The sequence below is a fragment of the Hibiscus syriacus genome, unplaced genomic scaffold (genome assembly GCF_006381635.1).
Source record: "Hibiscus syriacus cultivar Baekdansim isolate YM2019G1 unplaced genomic scaffold, ASM638163v2 tig00110383_pilon, whole genome shotgun sequence".
NCBI classification, from domain to species: Eukaryota; Viridiplantae; Streptophyta; class Magnoliopsida; order Malvales; family Malvaceae; genus Hibiscus; species Hibiscus syriacus.
In genome coordinates, this window is record NW_024062714.1 from 1829754 (window position 1) to 1850233 (window position 20480).

Sequence of the window (20480 nt, forward strand, 5' to 3'; positions counted from 1 at the left end):
TCCATGGAGTACAACATTTATCAGGTCCATCAGTTTTGTCATTTGCTCTTTTGAATTATTATGGGATTTTTTTTACTTGATCAATCATCTCTTGTTGAATCTTGATAAGTTGCTCTTGTAGTTTCTTAATTCTACCAACCCTTGCTAAAATCTCATTCATTGCTATTATCTCTCTTTAGGAAGACCAAGTTAGCTCCACTTTGATTTCAAAAATTCTATCATGGAATCTTCCCTTAATTATTCCACATGTTTAAATGTATGCAAAATATTTTTAAACAAAATGTAAATATGTAAAGATGCAAACGCAAAAAAATGAGAATATGAATACAAACATAAAAATGCAAATATAAAAATGTGAATGTAACCATAAAAATGTAAATTGTGCAATATAAAAGTATAAATGAAAAATGAAAAATGCAAGGATGCAAAATGCAAATGTATGTATGAAAAGGTGTTACTCAAGAGTGATCATCTTAGAACAGATTTCATTGAACACAAAAGTTTCGGTACATCAAACAAAACTTTACATATAAGGATATCTTTCACTTCTAACTTCTCCAAAGCCCAGTTAGTTTCCATTTATGCTCAAAAGTTGAGTCTTCAGTCTGCTTCATCTCCTTGTAAAGTAAGCTAAATCTATTATTTAAGAACCATATTGCTTGTCTGGACTGCAACTTCTTCCATGAGATTCTCTTTCATCTTCTGTGTCACTTCTCGGAGTTGCTCATTTTCCCTTGTAAGAGATCCTTTCTGTCCAAGAAGTTCTTGAACAAGGTCTTCATATATGTTGCAGTTCTTTTTCAGCTTGGTGACCCATGTGATCTACTCTTCTGGGGTGCTTCCTAGGCCAGCATTTTGAAAGGCTTGATTGATCTTCTGAAAATCTTCATGCATGGTTTTCATTTCTGTGCTCAATTTCTTGTTTTGGTCGTTCCAGTCCTTCAAATAACATGCTTGAGCTTCATAAAAACCTCCACTACTCTGAATGCCCTGACTGATGCTCTTACCATAGACTGCTTTTGGTATCAATCTGGCAGGATCTTTGTGGAGTACTTTTGGTATTAATATAACATGATCTCTGTGTGCATTGCTTGCTTCTATCCTCGGAGTTTCCTCAGGATGTTTTTCCATGGCCGCATTATATTTTGTTTGATCATAAAACGTTTTGTCCATTTACGATTTCTTTCTAATTTGATGAACAGTCTTTCAAGTCAACACCTTTTGGTTATGCCATGATCATGTAAAGCAGGCACAAAACAAAAGAAATCAATATAAACAAGTTAAAACAAAACAAAATGTATGAAAAATAAAAGTGAGAAAGGAAATAAATAAATTGGTAAGTACCAAGAAAATATTCTACCTATCATGGTATATAATATATCCTAACCTCATGCTTTCTAGTTTCATGCTTTGTTTGGAAAAATTAACCTAACAACATGATTACTAGTTCGCAGGCATTTATTCAGAGAGAAAAATAATAAATTAAATAAATTAAAAGCTAGAGCTTATTTTTCCTTTGTGTATACCTATGGACAGAGGTTTAGTATTGTCATAGATCAGGAGAAGTTCTAAGGTTTATTATATGCCGGGTTTCAGTTCTAAAAGTAAAGGTACTCGAATTATCCTTGTTAGTGCCCCCTTGGGCTGCTAACCCTCAATCCTAGTCCATCACAGACTAAAGTGGATCGAGTTCAATTCGAGGGGACACATTTCTCTATGCCTGACACGGAGAATAAATTCTCACGAAGACATAGAGTATATGAACCCCGAAAGTTACTTGCTAAGTCTGACACGGAGAATAAATTCTCACGAAGACGTCGCTTTCACTCCCACTTAAAAGGGATAAACTCAATTATAGAGTTTTATGTTATGCAATGCAAGTGTTGTGTGTGAGGAGAAATGTTCAAACCTCTAACAGAAAAATAAATAATGAAATAAAATGCTTGCAAATAAAATGAAATATTAATAAAATAATATATATAAATACTATGAAAATAATAAGTATATATAAAAAATTTGAAAAGAAAGAATTATAGATTAAATATATAAATTTTTAATTTATAATTAATAGAGACAATTTATAATTGATTTTAAAAGCTTGAAAATGTCCCCAGCGGAGTCGCCAAGCTGTCGTAACCAATTTTCGCCCGGGCACAAATTTTTTATTTGGCGGGAAAAGTGATGTGAATAATTGGTTTTTAAAATAATTTGGGAGTCGCCATTGGCCTTTTGGGTCAGGTAGGTCGAATACCTAAAAATTATCCTTTAAAAGAGTTTTTAAGAAAACATCGATTAAAAGATAAACTGATCTGCGTTTTAACCAAAAATTCGTTCTTTTTAATAATAAAAAGAGATTCGTGGTCGGTTACGTTTAGGGAAGGATTAGCACCCCTAAAACGCTCAAAATTGATACTTTTTAATTATAAATTGTCTCTATTATTAGAAATTTAAAAATTCAAAATATATTTAATTTATAATCCTATTATTTCAAAATTATAATTATAAAAAAATATATTAATTTATATATATTTATAAATAAAATATTTTATTTATTTAGAAATATCAGAAAAGGACTTCTAGGCGCCTTAAGACAGTTCTTTTCTTCGATATTAAAAAATAAACAATTAATTAAAACAATTAATATATAATTTATAAAATAGGATATTTATTTATTTAAAAATATCAAAAAATGGACATCTAGTTGTTTTAAGACTGCCATTTCTTAATATTGAAAAATAAATAAATATTAAAACAGGATTAAAATAAGTTAAAAGTAATTAAATAATATTTTAATAAATAAAATAAATAAATATATTTATGGCTAAATAATAATAATAATAGTAATAATAATTAAAAGTAAACATATAAAATTAACATATAACTAAACAATGAACAAAATTAAAACTATATATTTAAAATAAATAAAACTTGTAAAAAATAAAAAAATTGAAATTAGTGACTAAATTATAACCTAATAGAATTAAATACCTAATTCATAATTAATTATTTAAAAATACAGTGGCTATACATGCTATATTACCTATTTAATAATGTAGTGACTAAAATAAATATATATTGAATTCAAATATTAAATTAAAACAAATTAAAACATGCTGTTTGTGATTAAAATAATAATTACTAAACTATAAGGGACTAAATTCAGTATTCACCCTAAATATATAATTCTACTAGACATGACTGAAATAAAATAAAATAAACTTTGAAGACTAAATTATAATAGGCAAAAATTACTTTCAGTGACTAAATTGCAAGGTATACAAACTTGGAGCACTGCGGACGGGGTTTACCCTTTATGAAATTACAGAAACACCCTCCCCAAAACGGTGTCGTTTGGGAGAGGGTATTTAAATACCCTAAACGGCTGGCCCTTCGGGCCAGCATCCTCATTTCTTCTTTCTCTCTTCTCTCTCTAAAACTGAGAGAGAGACCACCGCCCGGCAGCCGTGCTCCGACGTCGGCAACCACCGCCGACCACCGCTGTCAATGGCCGGAAAATTTCAAAATTCCCAAAATAAAGATCAGAACGTCCTAAAGACGAATCCAGTGTCCTTTTTCTCTAAAAAGCCTTGTAGTTACCTAGATCTACAGAAATACTCTCGGTATTTCAATTTCTTTTGCGGCGTGTGGAGGTTCTGATGACGGCGTAGCTTCCTCGGTGGTAAGTTTTCTCACTCTATTCTCTCTTTGCTTTTTGATTTGTTGCTGTGGGTTTTGTTTGGCTTGCTGTTGTGGTCTGTTCGGGTTCTTGCTCTCGTTTCTGTTATCTCCGGTTCTTCCTCTCTGTTGGTTGCTGTCTCCCCCCTCCTTCTTTGCAGGTTCGGTGGTGGCTTTTATAGCCACCACAGTGTACTCCTCAGACCGGATAATAAAGGGTCGAGTTCGGTGAGTCACCATAGCTATGGTGGTGACTCAACATAGAGCTTGACGTGGGCGGCTGTTATCGTTACAGCAGAGCTTCTGGAGTATTCTGTTGGCGTCATCGTGGCACTGAAGCGTCGGCAAGGTGGCTGGAGGTTTCTGGCAAGGCGGCGGCTGAACATGGCCCTAGGGTTATGATACCCTAGGGTTTTCTTTGCTGGAGTCATCTGGGCCGTTGGATTAAGGCCAGATCCAACGGCTGAAAAGAGCTGGCGACTGACTGAGATGATATAAACCTAAAATTTGGTTTAGGGTTTAGTTAGATCCAGGTTGGACTTGTATCTGATTGGGCCTGGGCATGTAAACTGGGCTGAGTTGATTTGTAATCGGTCCTGTAAAAATGTAATAATAATAAATTATTTATTTAATAATAATAATATAATATAATAATAATATTAAAACAAAATAATAATAAAAAACAAATAAATAAAAAAACTAGTGTCTTCACGAACCAACCTTATTTTAGTAATAATATGTGAAAAATATATTAATTAAAAGTGTCAATTTTAACTTTTTTTAATTAGAATTATCTATCATGTTAATATAAGTTACTTATCTTATTAATAATAAAATTTATATAATATAATCTCATTAATTAAAAGCTTATGATCTAAATGGAAGTGAAAATTAAGTTCATGATCCAAAATGTAGATTACCTAAAGTTTTAGAAAAGATATAACTTTAAACTTTAAAATATCAATACTTTTACAAATATCAATATTTTTTCTTGAACGTAATATTTGTTATGAAGATTGATACACTATCAATGAAATTTATCTTCACATGCTAAGAAACCACCACATGCTTCATTTATTTAATTATACACAGTATTTGGCATCCTTTTAATTCTGCTTGTAGGGTCTAAGAAAATCCAATGGCAATGTATCATATGATTTTTCATTCAAAAACTAATAAAGCAATACAAACAATATTACAACATCAGTTATGAAGATGGTCTGCAACTGAGTCAGTCAATCCCTCAAAACTCATGTATCCAAGTTTGGCAACCCTCGGCTCACTGCTTTCCTTTTGGAAACTCCCAATGTCATTCCAACAGAGACTAATGTCTCAAGTGATCTTTCACTGTTAACTAAGAGGTCTGCATCTATCTCTATTGCATCCTGCATGCCATTATGATGTGTTGGGAGTTATATAGAATAGACGTAGATTCGATTCTTTTTATCTCATTCGTAACAGGAATTAGTCATGATAAATAATTTCTTCGGTAAAAAAAGGGATGAAACATGATTTGATATCCAAAAAGAATCTGCAGTGGCATAATATGGCTTTGCAACCAACAAGTAGCAGCATCTATGATACCAACCTTCTCAAAGACACAAATCACTGTGCTCCCTCCAAATGAAAAATATCCGAGCTGCAGATTGAACAAATGAATAGCTAATTAAAAGGGATGGCATTATACAGAACAACAAATATGTGTATGTATACGTGGGGTGCTAACCTCATCTCCTTTTTTGCCAATGTCACCTTCCTTCTTCACAAAAGTAATGCTACCAACCATAGTTGCCCCAATCGCAACAAATGCCACCTGCATGGAAAGAGAGGAAAGAAATTCCTTACTGATAAACGTTGTAAGAGAGTGAAGGATGAGATGGTCATCCACAAAAGGCAGGCAGTCGCGGTCTTACAAATACCAAGGATCTATGCCTCAATGTCATACAGAACACTGAGAACCACACTAGTATTTAATGAAAATATCAGTAAAAGATTCACTTTCGATTAGAGCATAGAGTCAAACCTTTCCAAACTCAGCAGTAGAAATAATGGTTACAGTTCGCTTATTCTCGGTGAAAACATTACAATATTTGCTGTTGACTGCAATGGGATTAACCTAGAAATGCAATAGATGCAAACAAGTTAAAATCCTACAAATGCCAGTTGTAAAGAAAAAAGGAACATCCGTGAATTGTCACACACACACACACAACACTAAGATGTCCTAAAGTACAGTTATGCACTTACTGTGTATAAGCATCCAGGAATATTTATAAATTTCCCAATGGTGCCAGAAACTGGAAGATGAAACCTATGATAGTCCTGCTCCAAGGGTAAAGGAGTCAAGAGTTTAATATTAATAACATCAGATAGAAAAATTTAGGTTACTTCATGTTACAATGGGAATAATGAAAGAGCTTGCATCACCTACCTGTGGGGCCAACCTGAATATCACCAAACTTCCATCAATAAAAGCATTTGAACGGACTTCTTTCCCCATAAGACCTTGAATTGAAAACTTTCGACCCTAAAAATAGCCCATAAAAAATCAAAGCATGTTCCTAAGAAAGATTTTCTGAAGAGAGGGACGAGGAAAATTAGATACTGGGAGAAACAGAGAGAGGTGAACAAGATGAATATAAAAATGACTTGGTAAGATAGTGTAAGAGGATTTGATAGTTGGCTTAGTTGCACTGGGAGAAAGGAAGAGGTAAAATTGTTGCGAGGGTCTCGACTTCTGTCAAGAAATATAGAATCAAGAAAACTGAAATATTGGAGTTATTCAATGTGGAAGAGGTATAAATCATACCTTGATCCAAAACCGTAGGCTATCTTCTACTGATTTAAAAGCCATCAACCTACAATCAGCGGCACACACTGCAACATCTTCACGCTCAAAGGAAGCAATTGGTCTTGCTCCAGGTTTTAGCTCTCTCACAAAAAATTCATTAAATGTCTGACACAATAAATGTCAGTTTATTGTTTCCAATAACCAGCAAATGCCAGAAAGAAAGCAGAGACATTCCAGCAATCATAAATCATGCAACCACTAATGATAGAACCTAAATTAACTACGTAGAGCAGATTCGCAAGTTATGTGACAATTGTTTCAGTCCAGCTAAAGATGAATCCAAAGTAAAAAGATTCTTAGCATGTTAACAATGGGTATCCAACTCATTTGCCGACTAATCCGGATCAGATACTACAGAGGCCCCTTATGAGAGTGACCCTCCCAACTCATTTTCCTCCATTCACGATGCCAGGGTTTAAACCCCTAAACTTACCTAAGGAACCCAACGCCTCATCCCACTCGATCAACTAGTAGTTGGTTTGACTAGGGCACTAGGTAGTCTTTTGTTTAGTAATATTATTGAATCATTTGTGTACAAGCCAAAAGCACATAAAATTTATCCATTAGGTTAGTAATTTTCAATATTTTAAATTTGGTACTGCAATCCTGGTAATTAAGTGAAATTCGATATGCCAAACTTTTATTCTTTCTACTCGAGCTTCTTCATAAACATTGTAAATTGAATTCCAAATAGAATTATTCACAGAAGGGATTTGGAACATCTATGAATTCATAAGAGGTACCCTTGGCCTTTCTTACTTATCTATGCACTGAGCAAGGGGCAGGAAATAGAAATATAGAGATTTAACTGTTAACCTCAAAAAGAAAGAAAAAGTATGGACCTTTACCTTAAAGTGCTCCAAAGGATACTTGATTTCAGCCATATTGATTTGATCCTACAATACCATAGTCCATGGTTAACTTATAATAAACACAAAAAATCATGGATTTATAGTAAGTTTAGCTAATCCACTTCAAGGAGTAAAAGTAAAACCATATCACTATCGCAGCTATATGATATTATAAAAAATATAAGGAAAGCCTAAAAAACCAAATAAGCCTATTAATTTCCCATATCAGTACCTTAAAACTGTGGTTTCTATCATACCTTGAAAAAATCAATGAATTTTGGAATATCTTTTGCAGATTCAACAGAATTCATCTGTCTTCCTTGCCTCTCGGAGAGGCTTTGCAAGATTTCCTTTGCTCCTGCATCCAAATGATCCACCAAAAGATTATAGATTAGAGCCATCAGTTTATGTTTCAGACAATGTTATCTAGAACAAAGATCTGTGTGGGACGAGAAACGAAACCTAGAATGCAAACCACTTCTCCTATAAAAGGGAATTCGATAGGCAGTCTTCTTTGATTAATTTAGTGGATCAAAACATGAAAAAAATTCGTGGAACTCATGTATAAAAAATGTATGTTTATATAATCACATTAGTCTAAATAAATAAGTTTTTGAAGTTTGTGAATTGTTTATTTTATTCAATAACTTAATAATAAAAGGGTAAACTACCTAAATGGTCACGGAACTTTTAGGACACTTGTAATGTTGTCACGCAAACAAAAATCATCGTATTATGTCACTCAACTTGTAGGGTAACAACATTTTGATTTTGCAGCGGTCTCCAATAACAAAGATTAATGTTTACACTTGATTTGAATTTCAACACATCCCAACTAATTATTTGTTGTTAACTGTTTATTTGAATTTCAACACCAATAGGCATAACATAAATGCACATGTAATATTTATAGGCATACCTTTATCCATAAGGCCAAGTCCTACTCTTGACTGGTAAATGGTTCTCATTGACAGAACAATCTTTGTATCAATTAGTTCTTCTACCAACCTCTTTGTCTTTCGATCAAAGACCTAGAGCAACAAACTGTTAAAGAAAGATAACATGAAGACAAAAATCTTCTAGAAGTGCTGATGTGAATCAATAGCACCAAGAATCCATGTAATTGTACCAAAATATGTGAAGCACTGGAGCCAGAGTTCAAACCAACATCATATGATGAAAAATTAACCCACTCGCTTAGTTTGAACATCCACCTACAAATTTACAATTTGAACCTAACAACTCAGCCTTGGTAATGAAGTTCAATGGTTATACTAAGAAAATTCATGAAAATATTATTAAGCCGCAAAGTTGGAGGATAAATACTCACCCATATGAGGCTTGTTTCTCAGTCAAGAAGCCTCCTGTCATGATCTGGTTACCAGTTCCTTCGTCAAAACACAAAGACAAATGAACCAGAGTGTTCAGCTTATCACATACATCAACGATCTCACCACAAACTGGGCAAGAATTCATGATCGGCTCTCTGCAATACACAAAAATATGCAATATTTTATAACATCGTTGAGAAATTTCCAAGATAAATACAAAAGATAGTATATCAGAAAAAGTTCTAAGACAATCACCTCTCACTATATATGCTCACCAACAAGGGACAAATGAGCAGGATAAAATGCATTGGATTTTATTATTTCATTCTATTAAAATGAAAATAAGATGCAAATTGGAGCTTTTCCACCAGAAATCATATTGAAAACATACGTTTGTTGAGCTTTGACTCTTAACAGGAAGTATAAACCTTAACCTATTATAACTACCATGGATCATATTAACACAGAAGCCTAGTGAAAGCTAAGGTTATAAATCAAACCAGGGTATAGTCCAAAACTTACTCAAAGTGGGAGCTTAGATTACACAGGTTTTTCATAGATACTACAGATCCACCCAGAATGAAAAGATGTCATAATAAAATAAAATCGTAACATGTGAGATTGTGAACATCTTGATAACAAAGCAGCAATGAAAAGTTATATTCAGATAGCAGATTAAAGCTTTAAAATAGTAATCATATATCTTAACCTAAAAGGATTCAACATCATGGGAAGGTAACATAGAAAGGCTGAGAATGATGGTATTAATTTAAAGAACCTTTTCAAGGTTTTCTTACCATAACAGTGTACAAAATTTAAAAAAGTTAAACCTCCTGACTGAATGCAAGATTTGAACAACACACTATAAGCAAATGTAACAATAAATGAAAAATAGTTTTTGATGCCAAATAAAATCCCTCGACATCATTTCTAATTTAACTTATGGAGAATTTACGTTTCTTGTTGAAGCGCAAGAAGTTCAGCCAACTCATCCATGCTCACAACACCGTCCCCATTTATATCAGCAGCTTTGAAAAGCTCCTCTTTCTAGAAAAGCAATGCAGAGATAAAGTCAAGAAGATGGATTTCATGCAAACTTAATCCAAAATTGTATCACTGAAGACTTGATGGCCTAACCAAAAGATTTTCTACACATAACTTAGGAAGGATAAACCACATACGATACGAATGTACATATAATTACTAGCCACCTAAACGGGAGAAAAAAAATGAGCATGAGGCTAGTATTAGTTATCTTTAGGGTTTAAATCTCTACGGTTATTAGTTATTTATTAACTATTAGATATACTTTTTAGCTTTATGTGCAAGAAAGCTTAGAAACTTTACTTGCAAGAAAGAAAGCTATAAAAAAGTTGTAGGCTTTACAACCCAAATAATTATTCCTACTATTTTCTTTGGATTAATAGAGGAAAACTAGAGGCCTCTACAACCCTACATTTTTTGAAGTTCCATCTTTCTTGTTCGTTTGTTCAACTCTAGTTCTATTGATTCACTATTGTTTTCTCCCTCAAACCACATCAAGTTTGGTATCAATGCATGAATATATTAGAAGGTATATAACAGTGGACAAACTTAGAAAGAAGGTTGTTGTTTTTCACTAAATAGTTTACAGCCTGTATAGAGTAGTCTAAGTATAAATAAGGAAACAATCCCTAAAAATCAATAACTCCCTAAGAATTAGAGACTAAGATCAGATCTTTGCTGCACAAGGGAACTCTTAGGAATAAGGTAAGTAATTTATCATTAATTTTAGGAATTCCAACACCCCCCCTCAAGCTGGACTGTAGATATTTATCAAACCCAGCTTGCCAATAATTTCTTCAAGAATGTTTCTGCTCAAGCTTTTGGTAAACAAGTCTACAACTTCTTATCTCATAGGTAGTAGGTAACACAAAACCTCTCCCGAGTTAATTTTTTCCTTGATGAAGTGGCGATCAATTTCCACATGTTTGGTGTGATTGTGGTTAACAGGGTTATGTGCTATGCTGACAGCTACCTGGTTGTCACAATGCATTTTTATAGGTCTGGTATAGGAAACTTTTAGTTCTCCCAGTAGTCGTTGTATCCAGATTCATTCGCATATACCATAGGATAGTGCTCGATACTCTACCACTGCACTGATACGTGCTACAACAGAATGTTTTTTTCTTCTCCATGTTACGCGATTACCCAAATGTAGCTAAAGGAACCACTTGTAGAACGTATTTCGTTAACAACACCTGCCCAGTCTGCATCAGTGTATACTTCTACACTTCGGTTGGTCGTTTTCTTGAAGTGCAAGCCTTTACCCGGAGTCCCTTTGAGATACCTTAATATCATGTACGCAACTTACAGATGTTTCTCCCTTGGAGCATGCATGTACTTACAGATAACACTCACACTGAAAGCTATGTCTGGACGAGTGTAAGATAGGTAGATAAGTCTCCCTACTAGTCGTTGATATCTCCCCCTGTCGATATCTTCTCCATGCTGATTAGTTCTCAATTTAAGATTGAATTCCATAGGAGTTTCGGCTGGTTTGCAACCCAACAAACCAATTTTTTAATTTTGCTTGAATCATCCCCTGTTAATATTATATCGTCCACATAGACAATGAGAATGCAACATTTTCCACTTTTTGAGTGTTTGTAAAACATGGTGTGGTCAGCCTGTCCTTGAATATAGCTTCTACTAGTCATAGCTTTGGCAAATCGGTTAAACCACACCTTTGGAGATTGCTTTAGTCCATATAAGGACTTCTTTAACTTACACATTTGGCCCTTGCTCTCTTCAAACTCAGGTGGGAAGTCAATGTACACTTCCTCATTTAATTCTCCAATGAGGAAAGCGTTTTAATGTCTAATTGGGTCAAGGGCTAATCCAAGTTGACAACAAGGGATAGGAGAACTCGAATTGTGTTTAGCTTGGCAACTGGTGCAAACGTCTCATCGTAGTCAAGACCATAGGTTTGAGTAAAGCCCTTAGCCACAAGTCGAGCCTTGTATCGGTCGAAACTGCCACCGGATTTAAATTTTGTAGTGAAGATCCACTTGCATTCTACGGTCTTCTTACCACTTTGTAAATCCGATACCTCCCACGTTTCATTGTCTTTGAAAGCCTTTATTTCTTCCATCACAGCTAGCCTCCACTCAGTTGATTTAAGAACTTCTATGTCTTTTGAAACTTCTACAGTTTCAACATTAGACACAAAGGCTTTATAAGACTTAGATAAATTTCCATAGGACACAAACCGAGAAATAGGGTGTTGAGTGCAGCTCCTTGTTCCCTTTCGAACTGCAATTAGAAGATAGATGGATGGTGATGGAGGTGAGACTTCTGTTTCAGAACAGTCCTCAATTGGATATGAAATTGGCACTGTTGTTTCAGTTTCAGGAGAATAAATTCGTCGAGAGTATACCCGAAGTTCTGGGGTTTAATCTTACTGCCTTCCTGGATCAAGTTGCTGTTGTTCTTCGGTGGTGGGATTGATTATGCTAATTTCTTGTTGCTGTATAGGAGAAACAGTCCCTAAATCTAGAATTACAATGATTGTTGGGTTGTTATGTTTGTTTGTAATAGTAGAGGTAGGATCATGAGGTATAATGAGAAGGGTATTAAGGGTCTCATCCACATTGAAAGTCTCCCCCTGAAGATGAGATGCTGTAAAGTATGATTCATTCTAAAAAAAAGGTGGCATTCCGAGAGACATTCATTGTAAGGTTGGTGAGTAACACTTATAGCCCTTTTGTGGGGGGGGGGGGGAGGGAATAGCCAATGAAGACAAATGCGTGGGCTCGAGGATCATGTTTGGATTGATTGGGTTGATGATTGTGGAAAAAAGCTTTGCAACCAAATATTTTTGTTGGTAGGTTGGTAACACGAAATAAGTGAAAGGCTTTTTGAAGTGTATGTAGAGGTGTTTGAAAATTTAATACCTTTGATGGTAGACGATTTATGAGGTAGCAAGCAGTGAGGACAGCCTCTCCTCACAAGTATTTTGGGACACCCATGGTGAACATTAGGGCTCGAGCCACAACAAGGAGATGTCGATTTTTTCTTTCAAATATCCTGTTTTGTTGAGGTGTGTTGGGGCAAAAACTTTGATGCATGATGCCTTGGTCAGAAAGGTAAGGGCTTAGGACAAAATTGAAATATTCTCTACCATTGTCAATTTGGAGAGTATGTATGGTAGAATTAAATTGGGTTCGAACCATTGAGGGAAAGTTTTGGAAGATTTTGGGTGTTTCGGATTTTTCTTTGAGGTATACCCAACAAACCCTAGTGTGGTCATCAATGAAAGTTATAAACCATCTATCCCCGTAACATTTTTTACACGACTGGCTCCCCATAGATCACTATGTATTAACGAGAAAGGTTGAGACTGGACATAAGGCTTTAATGGGTATGGTTTGGATAATTGGCAAATTTCACATTTCAAGGAGCTCACACTTTTATTGCGAAATAACAATGGAAGATGTTTCTTCAAATTCTAGAAGTTTGGATGTCCTAGTCTACGGTGTTATAACATAATTGTGTCCTATTTTGAAGTAGATAGAGTCAAACCTTCTTGTGTAATGTTCTTTATTTCAAACATAGAGTCCATCATCAACTTTAGCAGTAATCCTCCCCGATTTCTGTTCCTGTACCACACAATCAATTGCCGAAAATTCAGCAAGAACATTTTCATACTTGGTAAGTTTATTGATTGAAAGTAAATTACAGGATAATTTTGGGACATGTAGGACTTTATCAAGGGAGAAATTTTCTGCTAATCTTACTTTTCCAATTCCAGCCACCAGTGAGTAGGATCCATCAGCTATGCGATTCGGGATTGGTCATGACAAGGTGTATAAGTGTGAAACAAAGTGAGGTTACTTGTTGTGTGATCGAAAGCACTCGAATCGAGTATCCAGGAGGATTTGTTAGGTTCAAAGACAATGTTGAGGGCAATACCTTGGGTGGCTACAGAACCACTAGCCGTAGAAGTACCAAGCAACTTATGGAGTGTCTCAAGTTGGGTTTTGGTTAGGCGAATGTCGAGAGAATCATCTACAACAGTGGAGGTATTAGTGGACAACATTGCAGTCTTGCTCCTTTTGGTTTCTTCCAGGATAGCCATGGTGTTTGAAGCACTTTTCCTTTGTATGACCAGCACAATTGCAGTGGTTGCACCATGGTCTGTTTGACCCAGAATCATTTACAGCACGGAGATTGAGTACTTCTAGAGAAAATGGCAGAATTTTCATGAGGACGGTAACCAATTGTTGTCACAGGTTTAAGTTCTTTTGGGTCTCCCATCATGAAAAGTCTTCGTTTTTCTTCTCTTCTAATTTCTGCAAATGTTTCCCGTTATGGAGTGTCTCAAGTTGGGTTTGGTTAGGCGAATGTCGAGAGAATCATCTACAACAGTGGAGGTATTAGTGGACAACATTGCAGTCTTGCTCCTTTTGGTTTCTTCCAGGATAGCCATGGTGTTTGAAGCACTTTTCCTTTGTATGACCAGCACAATTGCAGTGGTTGCACCATGGTCTGTTTGACCCAGAATCATTTACAGCACGGAGATTGAGTACTTCTAGAGAAAATGGCAGAATTTTCATGAGGACGGTAACCAATTGTTGTCACAGGTTTAAGTTCTTTTGGGTCTCCCATCATGAAAAGTCTTCGTTTTTCTTCTCTTCTAATTTCTGCAAATGTTTCCCGATTGTTGCTAGAGTGGTTCTGCCCAGAATTCGTCCACGGACCTCATCTAACTCACAATTCAGTCATGCTAGGAACTCATAAAGGCTTTCTTTGTTGAGATGAGTCGTAAACTTGGTGTGTTCCACTCCTTCGCCCTAGTCTGCGTCGTAGTATATATCCAGCTCCTGCCATAAATTTTCAAATTATTGTAGTAGTGAGTTACTTCGAGTGCTCCTTATCGAATATCCTTTAACTTCATCTTGATCTCGAATACTTGGGAGGCGTTACCAGATCGAAGTAGTTTTCTTTGATTGCATCCCACATGTCTTTTGCAGTTTTGAAGAAGAGATAGGTGCGATTTATATGGCCTTCCATTGAGTTAATTAGCCAAGCCATTACAATCGAGTTGTTGAGTTCCCAAGTCGTGTAAGTCGGATCTGTTGGGGCTGGTCAAGAAATTTCTCCATTGATGTAACCTAAATTACCACGGCCACAAATTACCATAATAACCGATAGGGACCATTGCAGGAAAGTTTTCCATCTAGACGATAATTGGTCCTTATAAGGGAGGAATTAAGGTCACCTTGAGAGGTTCCTTAGTTAAAAGTATGAGACATTTGTAAGGTCTTAGTTTCGGATAGAGTTTCATTGTCACCCATGGAAAATGGATTCAACCGGAGAGGTAGGAAAGATTAACGAGAGGGACAAGAAGATAAAGACGAAAGGTGTAGGATCGAATGATTCCAATAGCTCTGATGCCATGAACAAACTTAGAAAGAAGGTTGTTTTTCACTAAATAATTTACAGCCTTTATAGAGTAGTCTAATTATAAATAAGAAAACAATCCCTAAAAATCAGTAACTCCCTAAGAATTAGAGACTAGGATTAGATCCTACTGTACAAGGGAACTCCTAGGAATAAGGTAAGTAATTTATCCTTAATTTTCGGAATTCCATTAAATAGGGTGTACTTTTAAGCCATGGTTGGACGTGTTAGTGGTCGAGAAAAAGAAAATCTGAGTTAAAAAGAAAAAAGAAAAAAGAATTGGTTGAGGGATTGATATAGAAATCAAGGTTTGTTTTAATTAGCATGTTTCTAAGATGAGAAAGAGTTGTTGGATTGATATAGAAATTTATCCTGAAGTGGTGAGAATTTTTGCTGAAGTTGACTTTCCAAGTCGGGAAAAATAAAACAGGAACTTTTAATTATTTTATTATTTCAATTTTATTTATTCAGCATAAGATATATTATGAACAGCAAGGTTATTACTTATTAGTTATCTTTAGGGTTTAAATGTTTAGGGTTTGTAGTTATATATTAAGTATTCAATTTATCATTTTAGTTATATTTGCAAGAAAGCATAGAAATTTTACTCGTAAGAAAGAAAACTTATATAAATAAAGTTGTAGATTTTACAGCCAAAATAATTGTTCTTATTATTTTCTTTGCATTAATGGAGAAAAACAAGAGGTTTCTATAACCATGCATTTTCTGAACTTCCATCTTCTTCCTTTTGTTCATTTTATCAGCTTTAACTCTATTGATTCACTACTATTTCCCCCTTTAAACCACAAGAAAAAAGAAAATGAAAGTAGATGCAGACAAGAAATTTGAAATAGTCCTGAATAATCATATAATGACAGTTTTAATACATGAACTAGAAAGTTGCATGAAAATTCCATGATCTTATCATAAGAACAAGATGTCACTCTATTGCCAAAAGCATTAATTAACTGGGAAAACACAAAGAATGAAAGCTTTCCATCTTCATCATAGTCCAGAATACAAACACATATACTGACAGACTTTTAATATATGACCTAGAAAGTTGCATGAAAGTCCAAGATCATTTCTTAAGAACTAAGCAATATCTCCAAAAATTTTAGCTGCATACACACGGAAACAAGCCGTTCTCATTAGAGTCCAGAACTATGTTAGAACTTCAGAGCAAACTGACATACAACCTTTAGAATTATGTTTTATTGTTTTAAAAGAAACATCAGAGCAAACTAACTGCAAAGACAATGACTTACATGCTTACCATGATTAGAAGAAGCAGAAGATTTACAAGTAATGGAACAAAGGGAAACAAGAAGAAACTGCAGTCAAGGCTGTTAAAAGTACAACACTTGAATAAAGTCCTATGATTAGTAGCATCTTCCTTTTTCCCATTCTCATCCCAAACTACTGATCTTGCAAACAAAATAAATATAAAAATGGAAAACCTAAGCAAATGTATAGCATATCTTACGCACAACTAAGTACTCCACATCACATCCATGTTTGTTCCCAACTTATGCTGTGGTAATTTCTCAGATCAATAACTAAGAGAAAAAAAAGCAAATAAAATGTGGGAGAAAAACAGATCATTAAATACAACTTACCACAATTGATAAGATTCGTCTTGCGAAATTTTTCTCCGTTTCAATTGGATCCTGACAGTTTTCCAACTAAATGTTAGAAATAATCACCATAATTCCAATAAACTTACAGAATTATTTGTTGCATGGTGCACACCTCAACATTACAGGAAATACAAACACGGCCAACAACCATGTTCGATGATCCAGGATCAATCAGGTTGAATGTACCGAAGTCAGAATCTGAATCCTGAAATAAGAGTCTTTGCAATGAAATTATCCTGAATAGCATGTGCACAAATGATGTTCAATGGAAAACACTACTCACCTGTGTTAGATAGTCAAGTAGATTGATCTCACAGTACCCTATAAGATTACTTTTTGACAATCTGTTCGTCTGAACCAAATGAGGATGATGACAAATTAAGCACAAGATATATGAAAAGTGAAAATGTAGTAAATATAATGAAGATCCACTTTCAGCTTGTAGAACACACCTCAAATACAGAGATTCTGGCAAGACGAGGTCCATTTTTCTCCAAAAGGAGTTTCCTTTCCTGTCAAGAGATGATGTTAGATGAAACAAGCATAGAGTACAACACTGGGAACATCAATTCCATGTTACAACATTTATAAAATAGATTAGCAGCTTTGAGCAGCAAATGTAAACTGCAGGCCAAACATTTTCATTTTAATAAAATGAAGAAGCAATCTAGCACCCTTTTTAGTGATTATTTAGCAAATTAGTAAAAAAAAGGAAGAAGAAAAACAATTATCGAATAATGAATATCTGTAGTTCATTCCACAAAAATCTGCGAAATTGATAGATCAAATAGCTGGATATATATATATATATATATCTGTCTTTCCATTTTCAAAATGCTGAGTATCCATCAATACAGATTTAGTTCCTTGCTGACAACTAGCACGACAGATAACCGGTATAAAGTCTTTCACATGCTCACTCTATCATGCAACTGAAACCGAGTATAATTTTTCACATGGCGCCAAAAATTTCACAAATTGGCACTGAATCAATAGACTATATAAATCAAATAAGATTACAAGTAGTCTTAAATCAAAAGCCTATGGTTCGGAGTACTTACACAGTTCCAGATAGGCTTGTGTGTTCTGCACCACCAGAAGAAAAGAAACATAAATGTTAATACGGATAACTTGAAATAAAAGTCGAAGCCCTAAAAATGTAAGAACATGTATCGTCAAAGCTATCTGCAACAGACTGAAAGGAAACTAGCTTCGTTAAAAAGTAATCCGAAATTGAAAATTGTTAGCACCACATTAAGGACTAACAGCAAATAGGACCAAAACACTGAGTAGGAATTTAAATGAGAAAAAAAAAGAGAACTATTTTTGGGCAGGTAATAAGAATGATTTTACAATGCTTAACTCATTAGAAACACTGGTTCTAAACGTTTGTTCCCCAAATGAAACACATGCCAGCCACTTGTCCTGAAACTTCATCTCCGCCTATGATGAAAGAGGAAGAGAGAATTAAATTGAAGAAAGTAGCAATAACGAGTAAAGTAAGGAGACGGTGAATTATAAGAATACGTTAATAAGAGTAAGGTGAGCAATGCCAGCGAAATCCTCGGCGGCCAGGAGTTTGTTATGAGAAGATGAAGAACCGCGTCTACGGCGGAGACGACGCAATCTCTCCTTCAAGCGAGAGATGCGAGAGTGCGAGGATTTAGCGTCCGTAACATCATCGGAAGAAGAGCCGCCGTCCTTTGAGCTCCCGTGTCCCATACTCTCTCAACCCTATCAGCTCTTCCTTTCCCTTTCCTTTCCTCCGAGGTTGTCTTTGAAGAGAATGATCGGATCGAACCGCTGAATATTCAGTGTCCACAAAAAGTTGAGAAGTCAGGCTATCAGCTCGTCCTTTTCCCTTTCCTTTCCTCCAAGGTTGTCTTTGAAGAGAATGATCGGATCGGATCGGATCGGATCGGACCGCTGAATATTCGTGGTTGATGGCTTACCAAGTTGTGTGGAAAGCATTATCGAACGAAACTTCGTCGTTTAACAGGGTTAGTGGATTTGGAGAGTACTTTAATTTAGGGACCCACTTGTCTTTTTCTTGAAGCACGCAATGGTACAACAGCGCGTGTAAGTCAAAAAGTCTCTTCGCATTTGGTTTTGGCCTAAAATAAACTACCCCCAGAAAGGGAAAGCAGGGTTGCTATGCTTTCCTTTAGTCAACGAGTAATTCTTTTCTGTCCCATTAAATATACTTCTTTTAATTTTTAAAATTATTCTATTTAAAATCTATTATTAAAAAAATAACAAATAATAATATTTATATTTTTTTATATATCTTATTCTTTTACACTAACCAAAATAAAATTATCTATCACTACTTAAGGATAACCTTATTATTTTTTGACCAAATATATCTCTTAAAATTATATATATAATTAATATAATATATAAATTATGAGACGGAGGGAGTACTATTTCTTAATGGCGTTTGATTCTGGTAAAGGTTATTTATAAGTTTGATCATTTGGTTTTAATCTTATTCATGTTTTAGTCTGTAAAATTATAAGAAATCAGATTATATCAGCTTATTGTACGGTAACATGCGTATTTTATAATTTTTCAATTAGATTATAATATTTCAGTTTTAAACTTGGTAATTTTAAAATTGGTAGTTACTAATGGTTATCGAATAGTCAAAAATAATCTTTAGAAAAAATATTTTTAAAATTAATTCATAAAATACAATTTTTAGAAAGAAAAAATCAAGAAGACCAAGATAAAGCGAAGTTTGGATTTATTATTGAAACATGCTAATTTGATTTGTAAAAGATGATTTAAGGATTATTTTGGCATGAGACTCCAAAGATGCTATTTCCTTTTCTTGTGAGTAAATAGTTAAATTCTTGTTTTAAAAATATAATTTTAATTACTAAATATAACTATTTTAAAACCTTTATTTCAATAATTAATAATAATATCTTTTATTAGTTTAATAAAACTATAATCAACTTTGACTTTTAATCACATAATTTTTATTTACAAAAAATTCTCTTAAACATGGTTCTATTTTTCTCCCACATTCTATCTATTTTCTTAACCAAATTCACTCAAATTTTTACCACATACTTCATCATTTTCATCTATTTTTCTCCAATGTTCATTTACTATAGCAATTGATTGGTTGCTTTTTCCTTAAACTAAAAAAAACTTGTGCGAAAATGAATCTTTAGTTTCCAATTTTTCATTCTTATTTTTGTAAGTCTTGTTTCTAATTAATTTCTATACAAGATTGATAGTTTTAGTAGCTTGTGATTGAGTGGAAAAAATGTAGATTAAAGAATCACTGAATTTTTATAATGGTCGAAATTTTGAGTCAACGTATGGGATTTAATCTAGAATAACCCTAGATAGGTTTAGGAGTTTATTTGGACCCTTGAGGCATAATTAGCTTCATTTAGGTAAGAATTAGGCCTAGTTGGGCCTAAAAATGGGACTTTTATAAGTTTAACGATTGAAGGACAAAAAGAATAAATAAATCCTTTAAACATTTTATTGCTAATTTTAGGATTGATTTGGTGAGGTCATCATGAATATTATAGATGTAACATCCTAAACCAGTACGACACACAATCAACCGATTAGAATGCCACACACAACCACCGAAGTGGCTAACCAAATTTTTTCTTTAATTTCTTAAGTAAAAACGACCATTTCGAAACCATTTCAATAAAAAAAC

General features: G+C 34.4%; 1 pseudogene; it reads right to left on the reverse strand.

Moving 5' to 3' along the window:
* Positions 1-4723: 4723 nt before the first annotated feature.
* On the reverse strand, positions 4724-18719 carry LOC120121815 (annotated as a pseudogene).
* Positions 18720-20480: the final 1761 nt, after the last annotated feature.